Source organism: Choloepus didactylus, chromosome 2 (genome assembly GCF_015220235.1).
Source record: "Choloepus didactylus isolate mChoDid1 chromosome 2, mChoDid1.pri, whole genome shotgun sequence".
Lineage (NCBI taxonomy): Eukaryota > Metazoa > Chordata > Mammalia > Pilosa > Megalonychidae > Choloepus > Choloepus didactylus.
In genome coordinates this window covers 200,527,117-200,553,027 of record NC_051308.1, presented here as the reverse complement: position 1 = coordinate 200,553,027, position 25,911 = coordinate 200,527,117, and the positions used below count along the sequence as shown (strand labels likewise).

The following is a 25,911-nucleotide window of genomic DNA, read 5'->3' as shown; positions in this document are numbered from 1 at the left end:
CTGTTGAAATGCTCTTCCCATGTGGACCTGCCCTTGGAGTCCTGCTCACTCTCCAAGGCTCAGCACAAGGACTGCACATTCCAGGAAGTCTTCTCTCCACATGCTCCTCTGCTGCCCCTGCTTTCTGGCTGGATGTGCTCTCTTCCTTCTCTGAGCCTCAGTTTCTCCAATATGTACAAAGCTGGGGGTTGGGGGGAGGTTGATCTCTGAGTGCTGCGTGGTCTCATGAATTGACCAGGTTGGGTGGTAGTTGCTTCTTGAAAGAGAAACAGGTAGTTTGGATTTTCCCAGGTGTTGGATAATAACCATATTGTGCCAGGCACTGTCCTGGCAGTTTGTACATGTTATATACACAGATTGCTCAGGGTTGTGCCCCAGGGAATGGAGAAGCTGGTTTTTGAAGGTAGGTCTCCAGATCCCTGAGCCTGAGTGTGTTTACATGCATGTGCATATGTGTGTGTGCCTGTCTCTGTGCACATGAAAAATTATAGTACCCAGTGTTGGTGGAGCACTTTAACTTCAAAACTCTGCCATCTTGAGGAGCACTTTGAGGCAGGTCGAGAAGGGATAAAAAGGAATATAAAGACACAGAGAGGTTAGGCAATTGCCATAGTTCCACTTCGCCGCTGGGAGGAGAGCCTCGGAGTGCAGGAGGAGATCCTCCCCTATCCCAGGGAACGAAGTTGGGCACTTTTGGTGCAGGATCCTTTGCACTTCGACCTCAGCCTAACCTTGCCAGTTTTGTCTCCCAGATGACCCTCTTCCTGCACCTACATCCTCTTTCTGCAGACAGGGCCTGCATCAGTCTTTGCTGAAGCTGGTCCCTCCTCTGGAATTCTCTTCCCCAATGTCTGCCTGTGTGCATCATACTCATCTTTCAAGACCCAGCTCTGATCTCCCCTCTCCATAGCAGCTGGCTGGAATCTCTGGTCAGAACCAACTCTCCCTCTCCCCTTGTTCCATGCTGTGAACACGTTTCCCTGGCCCAGCTTATAGTCTGTCAGCTCAGCTTGGAGCTTACCTGTTTCAAGATCATGAGCCCTTGAGGTCAGGAGCTGAACCCAGCTTGTGGCCAATAGGTGCCTACGATAAGCTTGCGAATGCCTGGCCAAGCAGTGCGCGCTTTCAGGATCATTGAGAACGTATGCAAATCCCCAGCTCATAGAAGATGCTTGATAAGTGGCAACAAAAAATATTGTCGTTATTTATTACCATACTCTTGCTTTGGGGCAGGCAATATGTATTTTATTTAATTCTTATAACATCTTTATGAGATTGATGTTATAACCCTCATTTTACTTACTCAAAACTACAGAGCTAAGAAGTGGCAGGGCCAGGGCTAATCTCCAGTTCTGCCTACCTCTAAGTCACATCCTGTTTGCATGCAGTCACACGGATCTTATTGCGAGTGCCCTGCGTTCTATGTGACTGTCAAACAGGGCTGCTCTTTTGATTAACATGCAAATGATTTTTGAGAGAGGGCTTAAGTGTAGATCGGTCCCAGCCAGCCACAGCTGAAATTTGCAACCCAAGCCCCAGTCCTTACCAACCACCCTGCTATCAGGTTTTCATCTCTAGAGTGATTGACAGGTATTTTTTTCCCTCTTTGACCCAGAACTCCAGGTCTCCAATACTACTGAAATGTTTGCACAATCTTGAAGCATTTATTTAAAAGTTGCTTTTCCCCAAAGGGCCCAGCCTCAGCCAGATCCTGAGCCAGATCCAAAAAAACAAACAAATCCTATCTTTACAAGCTCCTCAGCTGGGCTGCGTGGGGTGGGTGGGGGTGGGGGGACCCCTGGGCCCTACCTTTCCTTTGGCTGGCTGACAGGCCCGCCCGGGGGTGAGGAGCCTGCCTGCCTGTTTACAGCCCTTTCCAACTCACAGGCCAAACAGGAAAGGGGGCGGGGACCCGGAGAGGGGGCAAATGTCAGAAATCACAAATAACACAATTGCTCCTCAAAGCAACAGGCAGTGGAGGAGATGTGATGGGGAGGTTGGCTGGGATGGGTTTCTCGAATGTTTGTCAGGGAAGGAAGGAGACCCGGGCCTTCACTTTGCAGGTCTAGCGCTTTGCAGAACCAAGTGCTAAGCCCCTTTTCAAGCCCCACAGCATCGTGGTTCAGACTAGGATCCCTCAGAGGGTAGCAAGGACCCGAGTGCTAGACCTGGCTTGGTCTCCGTCATGGTTTATGAGCTTGGAAGGGTCCCTTCTCAACCATCATGCTACCACTTGCGGGTGGAGAGAGGCTGATCTCCAGCCCTGGCACTACCTGCCTCTGAATAATGGTTCACTGGAACTTTTTTGGGGACAAAGCAAGGGGGTAGAGGAAGGCATCCCCACTCACCAAGGGCCTGTGGTATGTCTGGTATTATGCATAAATGTTGTCTCATTTATTCATCTTGACCACCCAGAGAGGTACTCGCTGATATATCCCTTTCTACAGGTGAGGAATCCAGGGCCAGTGTTGGAACCCAAGGTCTGTCTGGCTCTCCTACCTGTCTGCTGGTGCCATTGCTGCTGGCAAAGCACTGTTATTAGGTTGGGTGGAGGGCCCAGTTTAGAACAAGGTCCAGTGTGTGCAGAGTGTAGCATGGCGTGGCTTTGTGTGCCCGCTGATGGCACCAAGATGTAAGAAATACTTTGCAGAAGGGGAAACTGAGACCTAGAGAGAGGCAGTTCCTCACCCAAATTCTCATAGTCTCTGAGGGGCCATCTGTTCACAGGTGGGCAAATTGAGAGCTATGACTCAAGCTGGTCCCCTGAGGTGCTGCCAAAGAAGTGAGGTTCAAACATTTTGATTGCTTTTCCCAAAGCTCCCCCTGTGGTGGCTTGGATTTATGTACCCCAGAAAAACATGTTCTTAATCTTCATCCATTCCTTGGGTGTGAGCCCATTGTAAATAGGACCTTTTGATGAGGTTACTTCAGTTAAGGTGTGGCCCAAACGAATCAGGATGGGTCTTACTGCTCTTACTGGAGGACTTAGAGAGAAGGCCACAGAGAGCTGCTAGAAGCTGAAGTCAGTGGAACTCAGAGGAGAAAGGAGCAGACGCCACCATGAGCATTGCTATGTTACGGAAAAGCCAAGTAACCCCAAAGATGGCCAGCCAGCCAGAAGATATCAAGCCCAGGAGGAAGCAAGCCTTCTAGCTTCTGAAACCATGAGCCATTAAATTCCTGTGTTTAGCCAACCTATTGTATGGTATCTATTTTAGCAGCTGGGAAACTAAAACACCCTTTTAATGCACAGTCCCCACTGCAGGTTCCCACTGGGCATTACTGGCCACTGCAGTTGACTCTCTGCTGCCGACTAGGAGAAAGCAAACTCGTCAATGGCTTCCGTGTCCACCTCCCTGCCCCAGTCAGTGCCACGGCCACCTAAGCTGCGTGTCTGTCCTGACACAGACAGTTCCACCCTTTGGCTTTACTTTTGGTTCTCTCTGTCTGGAATACTCCCTGTGTCATCTTGGAGTTCCAGTTTCCTCATCTGCAAAAAGGGACCCTATGCAATAGTGGGTGTGAAAGTGCTTTGTGACCCCATGAGGTCCAAGTTGGCGGATGTCAGAGCTTCTGTTACTGGGGCCGTTTTCTGCTGGCTGGAGCTGCTGCTGAGTGATGGACCCATTCACTGGCTTCTCCTCCTCGGCCTGAGCAGACCCTTTGCAAGCAGCTTGTGCTGAGCCTGGGTGGGAGATGCACTCTCACAGCTGTTTGTGGACACAGGCTGGGAGCTCTGGGAGGAGGCAAAACAAAGACATATTTTGCTGTCCTTTCTCTATAGCCAGCCCTCAAATCCTTGTGCATGTACAATGGGTGTGGGATGGTGGTGGGGCAGCCTTGGGAGTTGAAAGAGCAGGCCAAGCTCTACCTCCTCCCAGCTGTGAGCCCTGGAAGGCCAGGACTATGTGTGGTCTCCAGGGCCCAGCACAAAGCCTGGCCCCTGAGCAGGCACTCACTAAATATGTGTTTATGAATGAACAGGACCTTGGGCACGTTATTTCTGTTCTTTCTGTCTCAGTTTCCCATTCTGTAAAATGGGGCTTATACTACTACTTAACTCACAGGGTCATTGTGAGGATTAAGGATAAGAATTCATACAAAGTGCTTAGGATAGTGCCAGGCATGTGATGATCATGAGCTCATGTGCCTGGAGAAATGGGGGCTCAGAGAATGTAAGTGCTTTGTTCAACATCACACAGCTAGAAAGTAGCAGACTAGGAATGGCATCCAGGGTTGTCTGCTTCCAGAATCTGATATACTGACTGCTATTTTATGTCACCTGACATAGAGAGTGTTGGTTGGCCCACAGCATCCACTTTATCTCTCCTTCAGAGTAACAGAACGTCCAATTTTTAGTTGAGCATATGGCCATAGTGAATAAAAATGATATCTTCCAGCCTCCCTTGCAGCTGAGTGTGACTGTGTAATTAAGTTCTGGCCAAATAACTAAAGATATGTGTGGATCTACCAAGAAGTGCTGGGGAGTGGGTATGTGTATCCTTTCCTGTTCCTTCTTTCTGATGGTTGGGATTGTGACACAATAGCTAGAGCACCAGCCAGCAGCTGTCTTGAATCACGAGGTGACTCCAGGAGAATGAAGCCACACGGTAGTGCAACAACCACTACCCCTGACAATGTAGAATCCATCGATCGTATCATCCTGTTCTTGAAGTCAGAGAGAACATTTAGCCTTGCTGAAGCCACTGTTTGTCACCCAGTAGCTGAACGTAATCCTAACCGATTCACTGCATCTCAAATGATAGACTGTCAAGAACTAAATGTGCCCTACCCCAGCACCGGTATTGTGTTTTAAAGATTGTTTGTCTTTGGCACTAGGCTAAGCTCTATGATGGTGGGGACTCTTGATTTTTCCCTGCCATGTCTTTACTGACTGACCCCAAGCCAGGCACCCAGCAGGTTTAGTGGTTTCCTATTGTGTCAGTTTAGCTAAGCTGCCACCCCTTTCCCTGACTAGTTTCAGAGTGAGATGTAGAAGATGGCAGTGAAGCGGCAGCTGTATTCTTTTTGTGCTGGGCAGGTCTTGAGCTGCCGTGGCAGCTCTTGCTCCATTTCGCTTCTCTGCTGGCTCACCGTGTTGGCATGAGCAGCACCAGGGGCCCCGCGGCTCCTCCAGCTCCTTCCTGATTGCCTCCTTCAGCTTCCGTGAATCTGGGTGCATGTGTGCCGCTGCGTGACAGGAGTACCAACTTCTCCCAGAAGACGCTCATCATCAACATTAGGGGCTCAGAGGTGGCAAGAATCCTCATGGGTTCCAGTTGGTCCTTGCTTCTTCTACTTCATGTTCATCTTCTCTTCCCCACTGCCTGCCCCGTGGACCTCAGCTTGCAGACCAGACACAGAAGCACACAGATTATTTAATAACCAGCTCCCAGAATTGCATGAGGTCAACTCCCTTTAACAAATTGCTTTTTATATGCATCTTCTGGTGGTTCTGTTTTTCTGATCCAATCCTGCTTCATACATAGGTATTCAATAACTACTTAGTAAATAAATTAAGAAATGATCTATATTATTGGCCCTCCATGGTACCTGCTAATGGGTGTTTGTCTCTACCTGCTTGGAGGCTAGAGCAGGTAGGAGAAGGATATGGGCTCAGTCTCGAAGACCACGTTTCTGGGCCCTCATGGGCATAGCATGAGAGAGGGCCTGAGACCTAGAGGGAGCCAGGAGAGGACATAGGTGGGGATGTGGGGCAATTTTCTGGGTGGCCTGGATGCAGTTCCTAGCCACTCTGATAATACCCATATCTCTCCCCAGAATGGGGACCCTGAGGTCTGGGGAGTGTTCTCTTTCTCTGTCCAGCTTCTTCAGAGCAGACATGGAAGTATCCCTAGGGCTAATGCCTCTGATTTCATCCTCACTTAGAGGACTCAAGAAATGTTGATGGCACCTTATCATGCCCAGAGATCCCTCCACTAACACCCAATCTGCTTCATGATCAAAGTCTATTTCCTTAGAGACTCTCAAGACGCTCTGTGATCTGATTACTGCCAGCTGGGATTCTCTTTGACTCAGCCTGCATAATAATAGACCATATCATCTAGCCATGCACGGATTCAACTCATCTAGCTTCACCTTGGTGAAGTTAAATGAATCAGTTGTGCAGGTCTGTGCACCTGTAAGTTGTTATCTTCAGATATTCTGTGCTATCAAGGAGACTCAATTTTTAGATTGACTGTTTTTTGTTGTTTTTTCTTTCTTTTTTTTTGGTCAGGTCATGAGACTCTTCTTGGAGGTGGGGGAGTAAAGTCCAAAGTTTGTTTACCCTAAAGGAAAGACCCTCTTGTCCATCCATCCAACCATTCAACCACTTACATATCTTTCCACTACTCACCAGTCCTACTCTGGACCAGGCCCTGTGTTGGGAGCTGAGGACCCAGAGAAGAATCAATATAATCCCTGCTCCTCAGCAACCCATAGTGGGTTAGTCAGAGATTATACAAATAGACCATAAAAATACAAAAATATAAGTGCTATGTTGGAAAAATTCAGGGGCTGTGGAGCACAGAGGAGAATCTACCCCAGTCATGGGGTTTGGAGAAGGCTTCCTAGAGGTGGGGCACTTAAGCTGGAATTGAAGGATAAGAAAGTATAAGCTAGACAGAGAAAGAATGAAAGAGAAAGAATGAAAGAGTCATGCAAAGGGAATAGGACGTGCAAAAGCCCAGAGATGGTAGACTTGCTGCCACTTTGATTTGCAAAATATGTGTGGTGGGGATGGAGGTGTGGGTGAGGCAGAGACCGCAGTTAGAGCCTAGTCCAGATTTCTTGACCTGTGAATCTGCTTCAGATTCTTCTGGAAATCCTGGGCAGGAGACAGGGAGCAGGTACAGATAGAGGCCCCACAAAGTCAGGTTGGTGAGAAAGGTATTTGGCAGCTGGTACCAACTTAGAGTGAGTGCTCTGCTAAGGCTAGGGGTCCCTCTGGCACAAGGGGAGAGAAAGCTTAGTTTCAGGCTGTTGTGGCTTGGAGTTGTGTACCCCACAAAAACCTGTTCTTAACCTTAATCCATCCCTGTTGTTGTGAATCCATTGTAAATAGGACCTTTCAATGAGGTCATTTTTAGTAAGATGTGGCCAACTGAATCAGGATGGGTCTTAATCCTCTTACTGGAGGCTTTATAGAGAAGGCCACAGAGAGAAACCACAGGGAGAAGCAAGAAGCTGGAAGTCAGTGGAACTTGAAGGGAAAGAAGACACCACCATGTGCATTGTCCTGTGACAGAAAAGCCAAGGACCAAGGGTCACCAGCAGCCAGTCCCAGAACGCCACAGTCTTTGGGGAGAAAGCATCGCCATGTTGATGCCTCGATTTTAGACTTTTTCTAGCCTCAAAACCATGAGCCAATAAATTCTAGTTTTTAAGCCAACCTGTTGTATGATATTTCTTTCAGTGACTGGGAAACTAAAACACACGCTGCCTCATCAACCAGACATGCATGAGCAGCCTGAGGCACAAGCCATGTTGCTAAGCAGTTGGGTTCAACTCTTAGTCCTGCATAGACAAGTAACCTTGTGCGAATCACTTTTCTGAGTCTCAGTTTCCCCATGGCTTATTTGGGGATATATTATGTATAGTATAGGGCTGCTGATGCTCCATAAACATTACTTTTCTCCCTTCCCTTTTCCTTACAGGATGACCCAAATGGTCACCCTGGTTGAGCACCAGGGAGCCCCTTCTTACCCAGACTTAATTAACCCAGTTCGTTTTCATTCTTGGTTAGTCTTTGTCTAAGCTGTGTTCTGATTGCATCACTCCCTGCTCAAGAGCCTTCAGGGTTCCCCACTCCCTGCTTATAGAAGAAAGCCTGAACTTCTTAGTAAGGTGTCCAAAAAGTCTCAGACCTCTAATATGGTCTCTGCCTCTCATCCATCCATCCACCCTTTTATTCAAAGTTGCCCTTTTTTTCTTTTTTTTTTTTAATCTCATCCTCTACTACTTCCTTTCCTTCTCCTTATGCTTCAGTTTCCCCAAATGACTAGCTTCCTTGGCCTCATGCCTGTGTGGTCAGGCTCTCCCCTCTGTTTAATGAATGGGGTGGGGTGAGGTAGCTGTGCCCCCCTACCCCCCCTTTGCCTGTCACTCACCTACTTTTTCTTCAAGGCCAAACTCAAAGATCACTTCCTTTATGATGCCTCCCTGCCTTATCAAATGTCCGTCTTCTGGGCTTCCACCCATAATGGCTTATTTCTTCATGGGGTATGTATCTCATGGCATTGTCTGTGTGTTTCTCTGTTGCCCATTGGCCTCCACCCCTACTCTACCAGGGAGGCCTCTGCATACAGTTGTTAAGGTTGTACACTGCACAAGTGTACCCCGGTGAGGGATGTGCCCTGATGAGTTTCTGCCTTTGCCCAGAAGAATGAGTGCTTTTTTCTAATTCATACAAAAGCTCCAGCTCTTCAAGAGATGGGTGCAAGTACCCAGAGGAGGCGCTGCTTTCCATTTCCTACACAGGGTTTGTTTGAGTTAGTGGCGGCCCTACCCCATTTCTGAGTTCCTGGAGGCTAGAACCATGTTGGTCTCATCTCAGTACCCCCAGCACAGCAACACCAAGCCCCAGAAGCCTCTGTGAATGCTCTTGGAGATGAAAGGAAGAGGCCATTAGCAGCGAATCTTGGTTCTCTGGGTGACTCCTGCCTGCCTTGCAGGGAGAGGAAGCTTCTGGGTTGATGCAGTGGTGGCGGCAAGTTTGTTTGGAAATTCCCCAGTAAGTGGTGTTCTCGGGCCTGTCACCCGGGGACCTCAAGTGCTTGCTGGAGGACCCACAGACCAGGGCTCCTCCAAATATTGTTTTAAATTGATTGATGCCACGCCAGGCAGGGAAGAGGCAGGCATTTTTCATACATGAAAAACAATACGTTCTGGGGCCAAAGTGAAATTATTTTACATTTATACAATAACAGGCAGGGAGACAAAGACGATGTTTGAGGACATTTAAACCCTCAAAATCATTAGTCACTGTCCCGGCAGGCTACACAAATAAATGATCAATGTGCAGAAAAACAAGGCCCTCCGAGGTGTTTGCCCAAGACCACTTATGTGTCAAACAGACTTATTAGATGTGAAGGGAATGATTATTTGTACAAAGTGAAATGAACATGTGCAATAATATTGTAAAATGTTTATTAGTCTAGAGTGTGCTGAATGTTCCTAAAATATATCAGGTTCTCAGCTTGCATTTAATGTACTGTTATAAATGATATCACATCCTTCCAAGCTGATTTTCCGCTTAATGCTAAGCTTCTTTGCTGGGGAAATCATGTTTTCAGATCCCAAGTATGAAAACATTGTGGGGTTCAACTCTCCCTCCGACCCCCTACCCCTTCTACCAATCAGTTGCCTCCTTATAAAACTTGTCCGGAGTCTGGCTGGGAGGGATGGGGGCAGTTGGTCAGGCCAGATGGTGGTTGGAAAAGGAAAAGGGGTGAGTGAGTGAGTGTGTTGGGAATATTAGACTGGAAATCCAGAGACTTGGATTTCAGTCTGCTCACTAATCCCCTGCCTCATGACCTTGGGAAAATCCCTTCCCCTCTCTGGGCCTCCATCATCTCAACTGGAAAATGGGAACAATGTCTAAAGAGACTTCAAAGCTAAATATTTACATATTCTAAATCTCTTCTTGCTGAGTCTTGAGTCAGGAAGATCAAAGGGGATGAATAAATAAAGTGCTATCAAAACCTTATTTTTTTCTATGACTTGGCAAATTTCTATTCATCCTTCAAGGCCCTGCTTGTAAGTCTTCTCTGGGAAGACTCCCCTGATCCCCTGAGCAGTCTGTCAGTCCCTCTTCTTTGCTCAAACAGCACTTGTCCTTGTGCCTCTTATTGCATTTCTTGCCCTGCCAGTCCATGGTCTCTTCCCATCTCTGCCACCTGGGCCAGGCACAGAGTTGGTGATCAGGGAATGATCAGTGGATGAGGATGGGGAGGAGCAGATCTGGAGGGACCTTTGGAGGTTATCTGGCACTTGCCCTGCATTTACAGGTAGGAACTTCAGCCCAGAATGGGGAAGGGATGGGCCCAGATTTGCTCTTTGGTACCGGTTGAGTTCCAGAGAGCAGGAGAAGCTGCACGGGATTTTTGCAAGGGAAGGGTCAGGTAGTATGCTTCCTACATTCTGTCAAACTCCCCACTCAAAAAAGAGGGACAGAGGAGCCCAGGGAAATTCCATGTTCTCAGCCCTGAACAGGGTTGGGAGGTGGTTTTCATGGGCTGTTCTTGGCCCCAGTTGAGGGCACAGAGCTGGCTTTGGAGGTTGTAGATACAGGTAAATGGGGGTAGGGGAAATTTCCAGTTTTCTGACCAAGGTTTTCACACGTTTTCCTCCCAGCCCACTAGGAAGGTTTCTTTGAAGGCCCTCTGCAGTGTGACCTTCTCTGAGCCTAACTGATTGTCTAGGGGTCTTTTGGGGACCTGGGCTCAGAGCAAGCCAATGCTGGATGTGTATTCTGAGAAAGCTGGTAAGCTCCATGGCTGCGTTCATGGAGGTGGAGGGGGGTGGGGGTGGGTTGGCTGAGAGAGGAGAGTCTTGCTGGCCCAAGCAAGATGATGGAATGGAGCTCCTCTTCCCCCCTTCAAAGCCCTTTCCCCAGAAAGGACTGAAAGCAACCTCCATGGAAATATATACTAAAATATGGTAAAATAAATTTAGAAATAAGAAATCAAGGCAAAGGTAAAGCAGCATAGGAAAGAAGGATGGATTCAAGGGTGAGGCATCTAAATAGAATTCCTGCCGTAAGGTCCTGCACGCTTGCTAGAGGTGGGTCATGCATTTGACTCTGAGCTTCCTAGCAGACAGTGCGAGGAGGGGGACACAAGCAGTTCTGTGATTTATTGCATCTACAAGATTAACACTTAGAAGAAGCACAAGTCCCCTCGGTGTTGAGGCCCCAGAGAAAAGTCTCCTGTGATTTCTTAAAAAGGGACAGTGTCCTCAAGAGCTGCTGTCAGCAACCTAAGCTGTTTTTCTTTTCTCCCCTTCCTCCCCTTCTTATCTTCCTTCCTTTTCTCCCCATTCTTCTTCTCTCCCCTTCCCCTTCCTCTTCCCTTCCCCTTCCACCTCTTCTCCTTTTTTTCTTATCCCCTCAGTGAAAGTTTGGTAAAGCAGCCCTGGGGACACAAACAGAAGTTCTGCTGGTCAGGTTGAACCCGAGGTAGCTCTTAGGGCATGTGGAGGGGAGATGGACGGCCGTGGCAAGTCTTGTTTCAAGGTTTACCTTATTGGGGAGATTTGCCATATTGAGCATCTTCTACTAATGGTGATCGTGATGAGTAAATGAGACAACATTCATAAAGCACCAAGCACAGTGCCAGGCCCTTTGTTGGGCATGTTTAACCTTCACTCATGTAATCCTCACAACCTCCATTCAAGGAGGTTCTTATCATGCCCAAGGTCACAGGTGGACCAGGGAAGAGCCGGGCTTTGGCACCTGGTCCCTGGCTCCGAGGCTAGTCCCTGACAGCTCTGCCTCTCTCTCACTGTGTGATCTTGGGCATGTCTGTGGTCCTGGGCCTCAGTTTCCCCACATGAGGGTTCCTTCCCTTGGACGGTCTGTGTTTCCCTAATTGTCTGAACCTCCCTCTGAGGTGGGCTGGGAAAGGGGATGCAGGGGGTGGGCACAGGGACTGCCTCTTGTTTTGCCCTAAATAACTCAGGATTGTCCTTCTTACCCTTGCCCCTTGGGCAGAGGCTCCTCCTGCCTGGTTGCCCTGGGACCTCTCCCTGGATTGGGCCTCTCACTCCCCCTGCCCCAGTGAGACTAAGGCTAGCCTGGTAACCTGCGATCCTCAGGCAGGGATGAGCCTCAAGATTTAACACCTTGGGCTGCTGTGGGTGGGCCAGCCGAGGAGGTGGGGAGGCTTGGGGATTGGGCAGAATATTCTCTTGGCTTAAGCCCTCTAATGGCTTCCTGTTGCAATTATAATAAAATCTAATCTCCTTCCACTTCCCTACCTGACCGGCTCCCTGCTTCCCCTCTGACCCTCTTCCTCCCATCCTTCAGTACACTCAGCATCCCTTGCATCGAGGCAGCCCGGGTAGCCTCTCTGGTAGTTCAGGCTGCCCGAGCAGCTGCAGTCAACAAAGCCCTCACATTTCTGTGACAGCTCCATAGTTTCATGCTCACGTGAAGAGTCCAGGGCAAGTGTTCTTGGTCCACATGGTGATTCAGGGACCCAGGAGCCTTCTGCTTTGTGGCTCTGCCATCCCCTTCAGCCTTGGAGTCCTCTGCACTTGACTGGCTGGTGGAGTCAGAGGCATGTGGATCACAAAGCAAGTTTTTTTTTTTTTTTTTTTTTTTAAATAAGATTTATTCACACACCATACAATCATCCAAAATATACAATCAGTTGATCACCTTACCATCATACAGTTGTTCATTGATCACCCAAATCTATTTTTTTAACATTTTCCTTGTACCAGAAAAAGTGATAAGAATAAAAAATAATTATGAAAAAAGAACACCCAAATCATCACCCCCCCGCCCTATTTTTCCTTTAGTTTTTTGTCCCCATTTTTTTTTTGTTTTATGTTAAGATTTTTTTTATCTTCATTTTATTGAGATATATTCACATACCACGCAGTCATACAAAACAAATTGTACTTTTGATTGTTTACAGTACCATTACATAATTGTACATTCATCACCTAAATCAATCCCTGATACCTTCATTAGCACACACACAAAAATAACAAGAATAATAATTAGAGTGAAAAAGAGCAATTGAAGTAAAAAAGAACACTGGGTACCTTTGTCTGTTTGTTTCCTTCCCCCATTTTTCTACTCATCCATCCATACACTGGATAAAAGGAGGGTGATCCACAAGGTTTTCCAAATCACTCTTTCTCCTCTTGTAAGCTACACTGTCATACAATTGTTTTCAAGAATCAAGGCCATTGGGTTGGGGTTTGATACTTTCAGGTATTTACTTCTAGCTATTCCAATACATTAAAACCTAAAAACGGTTATCTATATAGTGCATAAGAATGTCCACCAGAGTGACCTCTCGACTCCATTTGGAATCTCTCAGACACCGAAACTTTATTTTGTTCCATTTTGCATCCCCCTTTTTGTCAAGAAGATGCTCTCAATCCCACGATGTCGGGTCCAGATTCATCCCCGGGGAGTCATATTCTGCATTGCCAGGGAGATTTACACCCCTGGGAGTCAGGTCCCACATAGAGGGGAGGGCAGTGAGTTCACCTGCCAGGGTGGCTTAGCTAGAGAGAGACAGAGGGCCACATCTAAGCAACAAAGAGGTACTCATGGGGAGACTCTCAGGCCTAGCTTCTCCTTTGCAGTAACAGAACGAAGCAAGTTTTATGGCCCAGGGCCTAAGAGTGGCACACATCAATTCACTCATCTTCCACTGGCTGGAACTTAGTCACATGCCCTCACCTAACTGCAGGGGAGGCTGGGAAACGGAGTCCAGCTGTGTGCTCAGGATGCAATGGAAATGCGTTTGGTGAACACAGTCCCTGCCACAGTTTCCAGAGCCTTTTCCTTTACCTTAACCAGGCCTGAGAGATGGGCAGGCAGAATTAACACCCCTGTTTTGCAGGTGCGGAAACAAGTCTCAGAGGGGCTGTCCTCCACCTTGCTCCAAGTCATAGAGTGAGCTGGTGGCAGAGACCCTGTCTCTTGCCTAGAGCCTGCGCCTCCTCAGCTGGGAGCAGCCCGGCCCTCCACCCTGAGCACCCCTCATGGGCCTGGCCCTCCTTTAAGGCCCCTACCAATCTTAACCTGTGTCAGGGGTCCCCGGGGGCCCTGGCTGTTCCCTCCCCAGGTGGTGAGCTTCTGGAGGGCGGGGCCAGGTCTGTCCCTCTCTTGTCAACCTCAGTACATGGTATGGGGCTTGTTGCGGGCCGAGCACAGAGGACTGAGCAGGCATCGATTTGTGGAAACCCTGGAGGGCTGAGAGAAGGTGAGTGAGAGGAAGGAAAGAGTGAGTGAGTGAATGGGTGAGTGAGTGAGTGTGCAGAAGCATCTCCTGAGTGAGTAAATGAACTTCCTATGCGGTTACTGGAATGATCTTTTAAAAGACTAGTCAGCTCATACCACTCTTGCTAAAATCCCTCCAGCAGCTTCCCATTGCACAGAGAATAAAATCCCGTTTCCTCACCATGGCCCGGCTTGATTGGGCTCCTCCCTGCGTACCCTCCCACCCTATCTCTTCCCACCCTCCCAGCCAGCCCTGACCACTAACTACATTCCTCCCTGGCTGGGGGTCTTCTGCGTGCCCCTCCAGACCCGCTCTCCACACCCTGAGGCCAAGCTGAGTGCACTCCATCTGCAGGCCCCCTTGCAATGTGGCGTCCCCTAGGCGTGGTCAGTGGGAGGCCCCACTGGGTCAGAAGGAGGCATTGGAGCGAGGCCAGAGTCTCTACTCCCTTGGCTCTCTCCTTGCAGGTTGTCTTGGGCTGGCTGTGTCCCACAAGCAAAGGTCCCTGTCATTCCTCTAAAGGAAGCCAGCCCTGAATTCCAGCACCACTGCCTCCCCTCTCCTTTATGCCTAGGGGTGGTAACAGCTGAGTTGCTACTGCCCCTGGCTCACTGCTTTATTCCTCCTGGTTTCTCCACCCCTCTCCTTTAACCACGATTCCTTTGTAAAGAAACGCTCCTCAAATTCTCCTGTTTTGAGTGTGTTACCCATTTCCTGTTGGGACACTGACTGATGCACCAGCTGCCCTGGGGCCTCTGTACTTGCTGTTTCCTCTATGCTCTTTCCCCAGGTCTCTACATGGGCAACTACTTCTCAGCTTTCAGGTCTTAGCTTGACTGGCAGCGCTCAGAGAGGCTTTCCTGGACCCCAGCCCCTAGTCAGTCTTAACCCATTACCCTGGATTATTTTCTTCACTGTACTTATCAGTGTTTGAAGTGTTTGTTTGGCTTCCTCTTCTGGAAGGGAAGCTCTGTGAGAGGAGAGGCTGTATCTGTCTTGTCTACTTCTGTGTCCCTTGAACCTAGCACAGTAACTTGCACATAGTAGGCACTTACTATAAATGTTTATTGAATTTGTAAATGAAAAGGATTTAATGTACAAATCAGCGAGTGGCAAGTAAATAAACTGAATTCATTTAAAGGATGAATGACTTGGGCAAATATGTAATAGATGAGTGAATGTGTAGATGCTCATGAATGCAGGAAGAAATAAGTGAATGAATGTGGGAATGAATGAGTGGACTTCTTTGCAGATTCATTGGGAAACCCAGCTACTTCTGCTCCCTTGGCAGAAGAGTGTCCTTCTGGAACCCAGGAGTTCAGGTGGAGTCTTTGATGCGTTGGGGGTGGGGTTGGGGTTGTTGGGGGTCTGGAACTGGTAACAACCTGTCCTGGAGATCTGTGGCCAGAGGGGAGTGTGGGCAGCTCCCCTGGATGGATGTCAGCATGGAGGATATCTAATCTGCCTAGCAAGGTGGCACCTGCAGGTTCTGATTTTAGGCCCTGGATCCCCTGCCTCAGAGTGGCTCTTTCCACACCAGCCTCGGACCTTTCTAATTCACTCATTTGACAAAGAGTCTCTTCTACTGGAAAGTTCTCCTGGGAGGGGTACACTTACACCTGTGTGCAGGTTAGCAAGCCAAGAAATAGTCACTGAGTAGCTCCTTCTCCAGGTGAGGCTTTGTGCCAAGTGAGCCAGACCCAGTGCCCACACTCAAGGAGCTCACAGTCCCATGCAAGATGGCAAATAAATTGGAAATTATAATGCAGTGTGATGAGGGCTGTGTTGAGGTCCACAGAGGAGGCTGTAGGAGCTCAGCAGAGGTGCTGAATCTGGCTGGGAGGGGGTCGGAGAAGGCTTCCAGGGAAGAAGCTCAAGTGTGCTGTCATGCCCCTACCTCAGTGAGGAAAGTCCCTTTCAGGGCAACTTCAGAGACTTGGGAAAGGAGGACAAGTTCTCAAGAGGGTTGAGGGGGCAGTGAGATGGCCAAAGATGCCCTTTACCTGATGAGCCAGCTGGCATCAGCTCCAGAGTCTTTCTCCTGGTTCCTTCACTGCCCTTCGTGGCCGGCAAAGTCTCTTCTCATCCATGAGTGCATGTAGGGTGGAGATTCTTGTCATTCTCATTTCACAGCTGGGGCACCAAGGCTGGAGTGGTGAAATGACCTGTCTGTGGTCACACATGGAGTCAGCCTCTGCCTGTCTCCTCTCCAGACAGTGTCCGGGTCTAACCATTTTCCCACCACCATCCAGCACCTTGCACTGGGCAGGTGCCCTGTGGGAGCTCAAGGAAACCATGTGGAACCAAGCATTGCTCCTCTGGCTGTGTGTGTGTGTGTGTGTGGGGGGGTGTGCTGGGAGGGTGAGAGGTCATGACCTCTGGAGGTCATGGAGCACAGCACAGTGGGGCAGAGGGTGAGCTCCAGTCCCAGATCTGCCATTGACTTGCTGGTCTCAGGCTTCCTGCCTGTGAATTGAGGGGGTGAGACTACAAGATTCCTGGGGTCCCTCCCAGTCCTGACTCTCCCTTCTTGAGGAACTATGAAGGGGGTTCTAGCAAGGTTACCTGGCCAACCCAGGTCCCTGCATGTTAGCAGATCCGGGAGCTCTGCTTCTCACACCTTGTGTGGCGATGACTCCTTTGTCTATGAAGCCTCCCAGCTGAGTCCTCAGAGAGCCAACCATCTCCTCTGGGTCTTCTGTTCCCAGCTTCTCCTTGGTGCTGTGTGTGCATCTGACAAAGCACTGGCCACTTGGAAAGGCAGTGTCCTGCAGGAGGGAGCAGTGAGGAGGGTCCTGGTGACAACCCCTGAGTTCCAGTACTGACTCCTTAGGTGGCCTGGATGCCAGGCAGTGGCCTGAGTGGACTGCAGCCCCTGGACCCACTCAGCAGGGGCACAATAAGCCTTTGTCTGGCCAGGGCTTCTGGGGGCTGTGGAGGCTGATCACATGTTCCACTTGTATTTTCTTGGGGTCCCTGGTGGGAGGCTTGATGTCCTCACTGTCTTTCTGACTTCCCTTTCTGCCTGACTTCAGTGCATCTGAGAGCCAGCCTAGGGTCTTAGGTCATTCCCAAATGTTGTTTTCAAATGGACAACAGTGTTTTAAATTCAACAATTTGCAAACATCAGATTGTTGCAGAGTGGCTTTTTTCCCTCCTTGCCTTCCAGTGCCTGAAAGACTATCCACAGGAGCCTGATGAATGGGGTGCTGTAAGGCATTGCTCTCAGGCAGGGGTGCTTAGGCTACTCCCAGTTGTTGATTTCATGGAGCTAGGAGGGAGAGTGGAGATGTTGAATGGTAGAACCAGTACTTACAAAGAGGTTCAGTGTTTGAAAACAAGTTTGAAAAGTGACTGCCTGAGTGTAGAACGTGGAGGCCTGTTTCATAACACTGAATAAAAAGAATCTGGAGGTCATAGTGGTACCCAAGCTCAGTGCAACCTAACAATACCAAAGCAAGGAAGCACAATCTGAGGCTTCATTAATGGAGGTATATTTTCCTCAGCAAGATTGTCTCTGACTCATCTTAGTACTTCCTCACCCAGCACAGGGATTCTGCCTGCATGCCTTCAGTGACAAGGAGTTTTGTTGCTCTTGAGGTGGCTCTCTCTGTTAGAAACTTCTTCCTTGTATTCTGCCTCCTTGTAATTTTATTCAGTAATATTTTTGAGTGCCTAGTGGGTACCACACTGTTTTTAGCTCTGCTTTTTGACACTTTCTTAGCTTACCTGCTCTACTTGGCCTCCAAAAGTCTTCTGCAGTTTCCAGACAGTGGCCCCATCCTTCATGCCTTCTGTTCTCTAGGGAGGGCAGCCCTTCCTCCTTCATCATTTTTCCCCTGAACATAGTGCACTCACCCATTAGCCCTTATCTTGAACTCCATATGGAGACTGACAAGACCATCACCTCCCTTCTTCTGGTGCTATTACCCCTATGGATACAATCAGAGGTGGGAGGCCGAGGGACTCTGAACCCCTAAACCTCCAGAACTTGTGTCCCTGGGTGTCTCTTTGGCAATGGCTCACTCATCTCCTGAAGGGACTTGTGAGAAGTTGCACAGTGAGTGGCAGCTGGGTTCGGGTTTCAGCCTCAAACTGGCTCCAGCCTTTCCTTTCCCCTCCTCCGTGTGGCTGCACCAGGACTGACCCCTTCCCTCAGCTCCCCCATCAGGGCTTTCCAATTTCAACCTGTCTCCACTACAAAGGGTTAATAACTTAGTGTGCCCTAAGGCCTGACTCAGAAATTTCCTTTCTCTCTGGGCCTCAGTTTCCCCATTTATAAAATGAGAGGCCAGCCCAGCAACTCTCTAGAGCACCGCCCCCCCCCAGCCCTGATATGGGATGTTCTAAGTGCACAACATGGGCATTTCCGCTCCCATGACCCGCCAGCGGGACCGAGGTTTCGGTGGCGCCACTCACATCACACACCGCGTAGGCGGCCCGGACTCGGCTGCGGCCTCGTCAGGAAGCCAAGGGGGAGGAAGGTTCCCCCCGCCACCCGTGGGTTTTGGGGAGAGGCAACCACCCACAGGAGAATGAACATTAACATCCTCGTGGTCGCCACTTTGAGGCGCACAGATTAGGAAAAATGAAAGGCAGGGAGCGGTGTATGTATGTCAGTGGATCCCCTTGGCCGGGGAGCAAATCTCCATCTTGGTAGGAGGGACTCTTACTTGATCGGGGCTGAGTTGTATGAACAACTGTAAATTCTCAGTAAAACAGCCCCGTTGGGCCTAATTTCAACCACTTAACCCAGAGGTTGCATTCCTGAAGTGTTCTGCCAAATGCATTCGTCTCCCAGGCTCGGGAGACCACAGTTCTGAGCGTGCCTGCGTGCAGCGGCTGCACTGCCCTTAGCCGTTCTCTGCTCACCTGCCTGGGTGAAGGCTCAAGTCCTGGGGTCCCCCAAATCCCTTTTCTTCCCCACTGCTGCCACATCAGGGAGCCTCCCAACGTGGCTTCTTGGCAAGTTCAGGCCTGTGCCGGCCGGCCCTGCTCCTGTCAGTTTGAGACCAAACAGCTGGGCAACTTGGTCAAAACCTGGTCAGCTTTGGAAACCATATCTAAATGCCTGACTAATTCAGTCAGATGCTAAGTCAAGTTGGTCAAACAACAGCTGAAACAGGCAAGCTGAGCCCAGTGTACTGGTCATCTCAGTTAAACATTGGTCAGCTGGTCCAAACAACCTATCAGGTTGACCCAAGGGGCAGGTATCTTCAAAACAATTGGGTCAAACCATAACAAAACATCCACTCAGTTTGGATAATGAACCAGCTTGGTTGAATAATACCAAAGCAATTGTCCAGCTCAGTCAAACAACTGATCAGTTTGATCAAACAACCCTCAAACAGCCTGTCTTTAGAGTTAAACAAAGCCAAAACACCAACCCAACTCAAGGACCAACCATTAGGCCAAACAATGACAGAACCATGGGTCAGCTGGGTCAAATAATAGCAACACACCCAGTCTGTTGTTGTAAACACCCAATTAACTGCTTCAAATAACGTCAAACTATTTGGATTAAATCAGTCAAACATCAGTCAGTTCATTCAAACCCAATTGACTCTGTTAATGAATGCCAAAACACCTACCCAACTCACAACAGCCAGTCAAATGGGGCTAACCGTGACAAAACAACCCATCAACTTGGTGAAACCACCCTTCGCCACAGCCAAACAAGCAGTCAACCCAATCAAACGATGCAAAAGCAGCAGGTCACACTGGTCACCAAGCAGTAACAAAACACCCACTCCGTTCTGTCAAACAACCACTCAAGGAGGAGAGGCTGTGTCTAAACATTCAGTCAGTTCCCGTGAAGAGCCAGTTGCCTCGATACAGTGAAACCAAAACAACCACTTAACTTGGTTAAATTAACAACAAGGCCAAGTACTTAGAGGGCACCTTTGCACAGTCCAGCCTTCTCGGGCAAGCGACGGCAGGAGGCGGTCCACACGGCACAGTGAAAGGTTAGCCTCTTTGCACGTCACCTCTCAGCTCAGCCTCGAAAACATCCAGAAAGAAATCAGACCTGTCACTCGTTTGTGTAAATAACCCTCTAACTTGAAGAGATTGGGTTTCTCGGGTCAGGAGAGTGGTCGTGGGCGGAGGGAGAGAAGAATCTGAGAAAGCTGTTCCTGCCTCCTCTCCCTGGACTGCAGAGGAGGAGGGAAGGAGCCCCCTCCAGTGTCCCTGTTGCAAAGTGTCTGGGTTGGGGGAGACTTTTCCCCAGTGACTAGCAGCAAGGCACGGCCCCCACCACATGAGTCTGGTTTCCAAGGCCTATGCCCCTCACTGGGGCCAGGTTATCCCAAACCAGAACCTTCCTCATCAAACCCAGGAGCCCTGGTCACCATCGGAGCTTACGAATAACAGGAACACTTACCACTAGCTAGGAACTGGGCTAAGGAACCCTTTGCATATTCTGTCACATTTTGTCTTTATGCACCCTCCTGAGATTGGCACTGTTATTACCCCCATTGTATAGATGAGGTTCCTGGAGGCTCACGGGAGCCACAAAGCTATTAAATGACAGGGCCAGGATTTGAAGTGAGGTCCAACTTTAGAAGCTGCCATGACTTCAGAGAACTGGAGAAAGCATGAAGGAATGAATTGGCCTGAGCTGCCGTGCACGAAGGGTGCGGGCGTGATGGTGCCCAAGGAGCCTATGTGCCTGCCTGTATGTGTAGGGGCTGCTGGAGAAGAGGTACTTCATTCCCGGTAGAGACTCAGGTGTAGACAGGTTGGAAGCCTGAATTTCAGTAGAGCACACTCTCAACTTACAATCCACCCTGGTGCTAAGCCCTCTTGGCCCGGGAATGCCAGATGGGCATTACTCATTCCCCCAGAGGCCAGTGGATCCTGGGGTATTTAGACCTACAGGCAGCCTTGAGGTCTGGCTTATGGGGCAAAGGGCAGGTGACTTCCTGAGATCTGCCCAATCTTTACCACTAGAAGCCCCTGGGCGCCTACCTCCTGGGACCTGGGGAGCAGCTCTGAGCCCACTATTGACCGCAATTGACACCCTTCCTTTCATTCAAGCAAAATCATATTGACTCACCTCCCTGCATTAGGCACAGACCATTTTATTGAATGCTAACGCAAATCACACGGGCAGGAAATGTCGTAAAGAGAAAAGTAATCTTCTGACGGAAAAATAAATTATCAGCTGTGTTCCGAAGGAAAAGAAACATTCTTAAATAATTTCTCTCGCTGTTGGTATTGGCTGGCAGTGTGGGCCAGCCAAGCAAATGGTAATTTCCAAATTAGATTATACATTATGTCATATTAGTTTTATATTAGAAAAACAAACGGGATCAGAGGAGAAGTGCCAAGGTTGGCGGGCTCCGTGCGTCACGTGACCGGCTGTGTTTTCACCGCAGAATGTTTAATGATTCCCGGAGAGGTGGAAGAGCAAACATTCGGACCCGAGTGGGGGGCGTTGGGGGTGGGGGGAGTGCAGACTCCTGGGAGGGGAAGGACAACCCCCAGACCAGAGCCTCTGTGCGTGTGGGTAGGCGGCCAGGGTGGGGAGCCGGCACCCTCCTTCCTCCAGGGGTTCCGGCCCTCTCAGTGGAGTGGGATGAGCACTGGCTTTGGAGTCAGGACACCGTGGGAGCAGCAGGTGGAGGCGCCAAGGAGGGAGGACCCTGTGGGGCCCTGCTGGCATCCGCACTTCCCCACAGGGCCAGCCCTGGATGGTGAGAGCAGAGCTCAAAGCCAGGGAAATGATAAGGAGGCAGACTTTAATACAGTCCAATTGCCAACTCGCCTCTATGGAGGGCTTGCTGCATGCCAGACAATTTCCCTGTACTTATTTATTCTTCACTTCAACCCCCCACTGTGGACCATTTTACACATAAGGAACTAAAAAGACAAGAGAGGTTAAGTATCCTGCCAGAGATCACATCATTAGGAAGTGGCAGAGCCTGGATATGAACCAAGGCTCCAGGGCCTGAAATCTTGAGCCTCCACTTCACTGGGTGATGCTTGTGCCGATGTGACATGTGATGTCTCGGGTGATGGTGATGTCTGTGAACGGGATGAGGGTGGGTGGAGAGCAGGGGAGGGAGGTGAGGACAGGGGAAGTCAGGTGGGTTCCTGCATCTGCCGAGGCATCAGACCCCTGACCTCTAAAGGCCCTTTCTCCCCTAGACTGTTGCTCTGACTTCTCCACTTGTTTGTGTGTGAATTTGTCTTTTACCAAACTGTGAGCTCCTCAAGGGCTCTGTTATCTCCCAATGCCTTGTCCCCAGCCTAGAGCTTTCTACTGCTGTGGTGGTCACAGTGGAGGCAGGAGAAACTGAAAGCTAGATGGTTAGAGCTGGGAAGGGACCAGCGGCTTTAGGAGCCTGGATCAGGGTTTATAGTTACCAGGTCCCTCTGCTTCCTGGCCCCGTGGCAGACATCGCTGATTCGTCACAGTGCTCCTGGCCTCTCACTCGTCCTCACACAGCCACTACTAATCACTGAAAAGGAGCCCCTTTGCCACTGTTGAGCTAGCCCACTCTTTAGTTTGCAAATGAGAAAACTGACAGCATAGAGAGAGGGAGGCAACCTGTCTGAAGCCACACAGCCAGTCAGGGATGGAGTATACAGTGGGGCTAAAAGAGAAGACTTAGAACGAAGTAATTCGCAAGTATCTAACAAGAAATGGTGGTGTTCAGTGTTTGTGGAGTCTGGATGAAGAGATAAAATAGAACCTAGGGACCCATTCGGCAGCAAGGCAGGCTGGAATTCCCATCACTTTGGACATTCCTGTCCTCAAAATCTTTCCCATATTCCTCAGGAAATCTGAGTTCTACTTCCAGCTCTTTAGTTGTGGCAGTCTAAGTCCTCTCTCTGGACCTCAATTTTCCCATCTGTTAAATGGGGGCAGGCATGGTTCTCAGGCTCTCAAAGATGTAAAATCCCTTCTGGCTCTGATATTCCAGGATTCTGTGGTCCCAGAATGCAGCCCAGTTTCTCCCCAAACTCAGCAGCTCCTTGGGGTGATTCAGGCCCATGGGAAGCTGCAGTAATTTGTTAGGGCCACCAGGGGAGAGGGTGGCACTCAGCATTTCTGTTTAACTTCTTTTCTGACTTCCCTGGTAGCCTGGAGGGTCGCTGCTGCTCCTGACTTGCTTCTAGTTTCTTGGGAAGTAACTCAGCTCCTGGGGATTATCTGATCTGAAAACAAGTTTATGTACTCATAACCACTCACTGAGTCCTTTCTCTGGGCCAGGCCCCTTGCTGAGTGCTAGCAGGCCCATCTCTGCCCTTGGAGGAGCTCACAACCCAGTGAGGGAGGCAGAAATGCGTGGAGACCACACAAATGCAGTGTGTGCAGTTGTAGCTGTGACTGGGTAGCGGAGGGCCTGTGGGGATGCAGGGGAGTCCCCAGTCCAGCTTGGCAGTCAGGGTAGGTCTTCCTGGAAAAAGTGATGCCTGAGACACATTGTGAAGGATGAGGCAGAGTTTGGCCAAGAAGGGTGGGGGATGGGGTGCTTGCTCCAGGCAGAGGGATGAGCCCGTGCAAAGGCCCAGCTATAGATGGGCGAATCCCAGGTTAGGGAACCATGGGTAGTTCCACAGGGCTGGAGGGCAGGACTGTGTGTGTGAGCAACCGGGGAGGTGAGCAGGGACGGAGCATTCCCTTGCTCAGAAGTGTTTATTGAGTATCTACTGAACACAAGGCTAAATTGGGAACGGCCTTGAATGGCATTTCCAAATCCCAAATCATGTCCCTTCATGGTCCCCAGCCTATGTGCCTGTGACTTTTATAACAAGAATTTGTTTCTAATTTTAGTTCATCATTATTTGGCGTCTGCTGTCTCCCCATGGGGATAGCTGTACCACAGGGAGTTGGGACAGGAAACTGGCGTCGGGACTGGAAACGGTGTCGGGGGCTTTGCAGTTTGGGAGAGGTGAGACAACAAGGGCAGCAGCCGAGGGCAAGGCCTGGGCTGGCCTGGCCTCTCCACCTGGCCTTTGCTGCATCTCCTTGGTGGCCCATGTCTCCCTGAGGGCACGAGATCCACCAGCCACCAGCTGCCTGGAGCTATGCTCTTTCCCCAGTCCCCATAGCTTCCCCCCTTGTCTGGATGTGCTTGCTCCAGAGGGGAGGGTGTTTGTAGGTTTGGAGCCAGAGCACTGCTCAGGCATGGAGGTGGGGAACAGTCTGGCCTGGCTGGCATATGTGGGACAGGAAAGTGCAGAGGCTGGAGTGGAGTGCTTGAAGGCACAGGAGGACAGACAGGGCCCTTGGGACAGGAGCCTGGTGAAGGCAAGTCCCTGAACTGGTAGGAGGTAGTGGTCTCAGCCAGGAGGCAGAGCCCCACTGGTGCAGGGATCTGCCCTGGGGATGATCCCAGGGAGAAGCAATAGGGAGCCAGGAGCTTTGCTTCCATTATTTCACTAAAATGCCTCAATCACTTTGTGAGAGAGGGTTATTACCCCTATATTGCAGTTGGATCTGATAGTAGTAGGATAGGCACAGAGAGGTTAAGTGACTTGCCCAAGGTGACACAGCCAGAAAGTAGTGGTGCTGACAGCAGGACTCAGTCTGACTCCCCAGTCAAATCTCTTTCCAGGGCTACACTGCTGCTCTTTGTGCTTCTGATCTTGATCTCTTTCCTGTCCTAGATGCTATAAATCTTCATTTTTCCCTGACTTCATGGGCTATCCTCTGTTTCTGGAACACCACCTCTTCCATTCCTGGTGATACTCTTATTTTATAGGTCTGACTGATGCATCCCTTGTGAAACTTTCTTTGACCTGTCCAGGTATTTTATTTTATTTTTTCCGTCCATCCGTCCATCCATCCATCCATCCATCCATCCTCCATCCTCCATCCATCATCCGTCTCTTGATCCTTTAATTTGTCCCTGAAGGATTTCTGATGTCTGGGTAGATTTAGTCTCTGCCTCTTCTGGGATCCCATAGCACTTTGTAAATCAGGTGACCATCACTCCCGATTGCACCCATGTGTTCGCGTGTCTGTCTGCCCCATGGGACCTGAGGACAAGGGCTATAGATCTTACTCTCTGTCCCTGGCCCTGCCCAGCCCAGAATTCACTTCCCATCAACCTCAGCCTGACTCCTCTTTTGCACAGATGATTTCCTGAATTTGGCCAGTTTCTGAAAGAAGGGAGAGTTTGCCATGTCTGGAGTGAATTTGGATTGATATGAGGAACATCTTTTTGGTACCAAGAGAGACATTTACAAGTAGCTGCTGTCAGATGGGGAGAATTGAACTGGAGAAACCACTGACCAGAAGCTCTATCTACTTCCCCCAGGACCATAGGGTGAGCCTACAACTATAGAAAATTCTGGACATTTTGGGGGCCCTATGCTTGCCTCCTCAGCCTAGGTGGGATAAATAAAAAGTTGCTTGAAACAAGGGAAAACAGACTCTGTGTGTCTCTGGGGGCCCGAGAAGGGGGTGTGGAGGATGTGCCTGGTCCTGGTTGGAGGTGGAGATGGGCTGTGTATCAGTCAGTTCTTTCTAGGTTATGTTGCGGCAACAGACACACCATGGCATATCCCAAATAGGAACTTTACAACAACCGAAGTTTACTTCTCGCCCACACTACTTCTTGTCTGCGGTGCCTGTGGGTTGACTGTGGCTCGGATCCATGTGTTGTCTTTATTCCAGAATCCTTGTGAAGCAGCCGTCCCTATTTGGGACATGGCATACCCAGGCAGAGGACAAAGAGAGAAATGGCCGAACCACAGAACAGCGTTTAATGTCACTTTCACTCACATTTCATGGGCTGAAGCAGGTCATGCGAAAGAGTCCGACATCTGCCATTTGGGGAGTGCAAACTCATCCTCAGAGGGGCACTGTGAGCCACCTGGCCACGGGCGGGGAGGCAGAGTCCTCTTACAGGGAAGGGGGAGACGAATCATCTGGGGCAATAGCGTACTCTACCACAGGCCAGAATCATGAAGACTGGAGCCAGCTCCC

The 25,911-nt window shown here is 49.7% G+C and overlaps 1 protein-coding gene across 2 annotated transcripts in view; it reads left to right on the top strand.

Annotated features, from left to right (window-relative positions):
* The window catches only part of FOXD2 (forkhead box D2), a 135,608-nt gene extending 110,302 nt beyond the window's left edge, over positions 1–25,306 (top strand). For both annotated transcript variants that reach the window (XM_037827283.1, XM_037827282.1), the window contains one exon: positions 25,058–25,306. The gene's annotated coding sequence lies outside the window, so the exon portion shown is untranslated. The remainder of the gene's footprint in view (positions 1–25,057) is intronic.
* Positions 25,307–25,911: the final 605 nt, after the last annotated feature.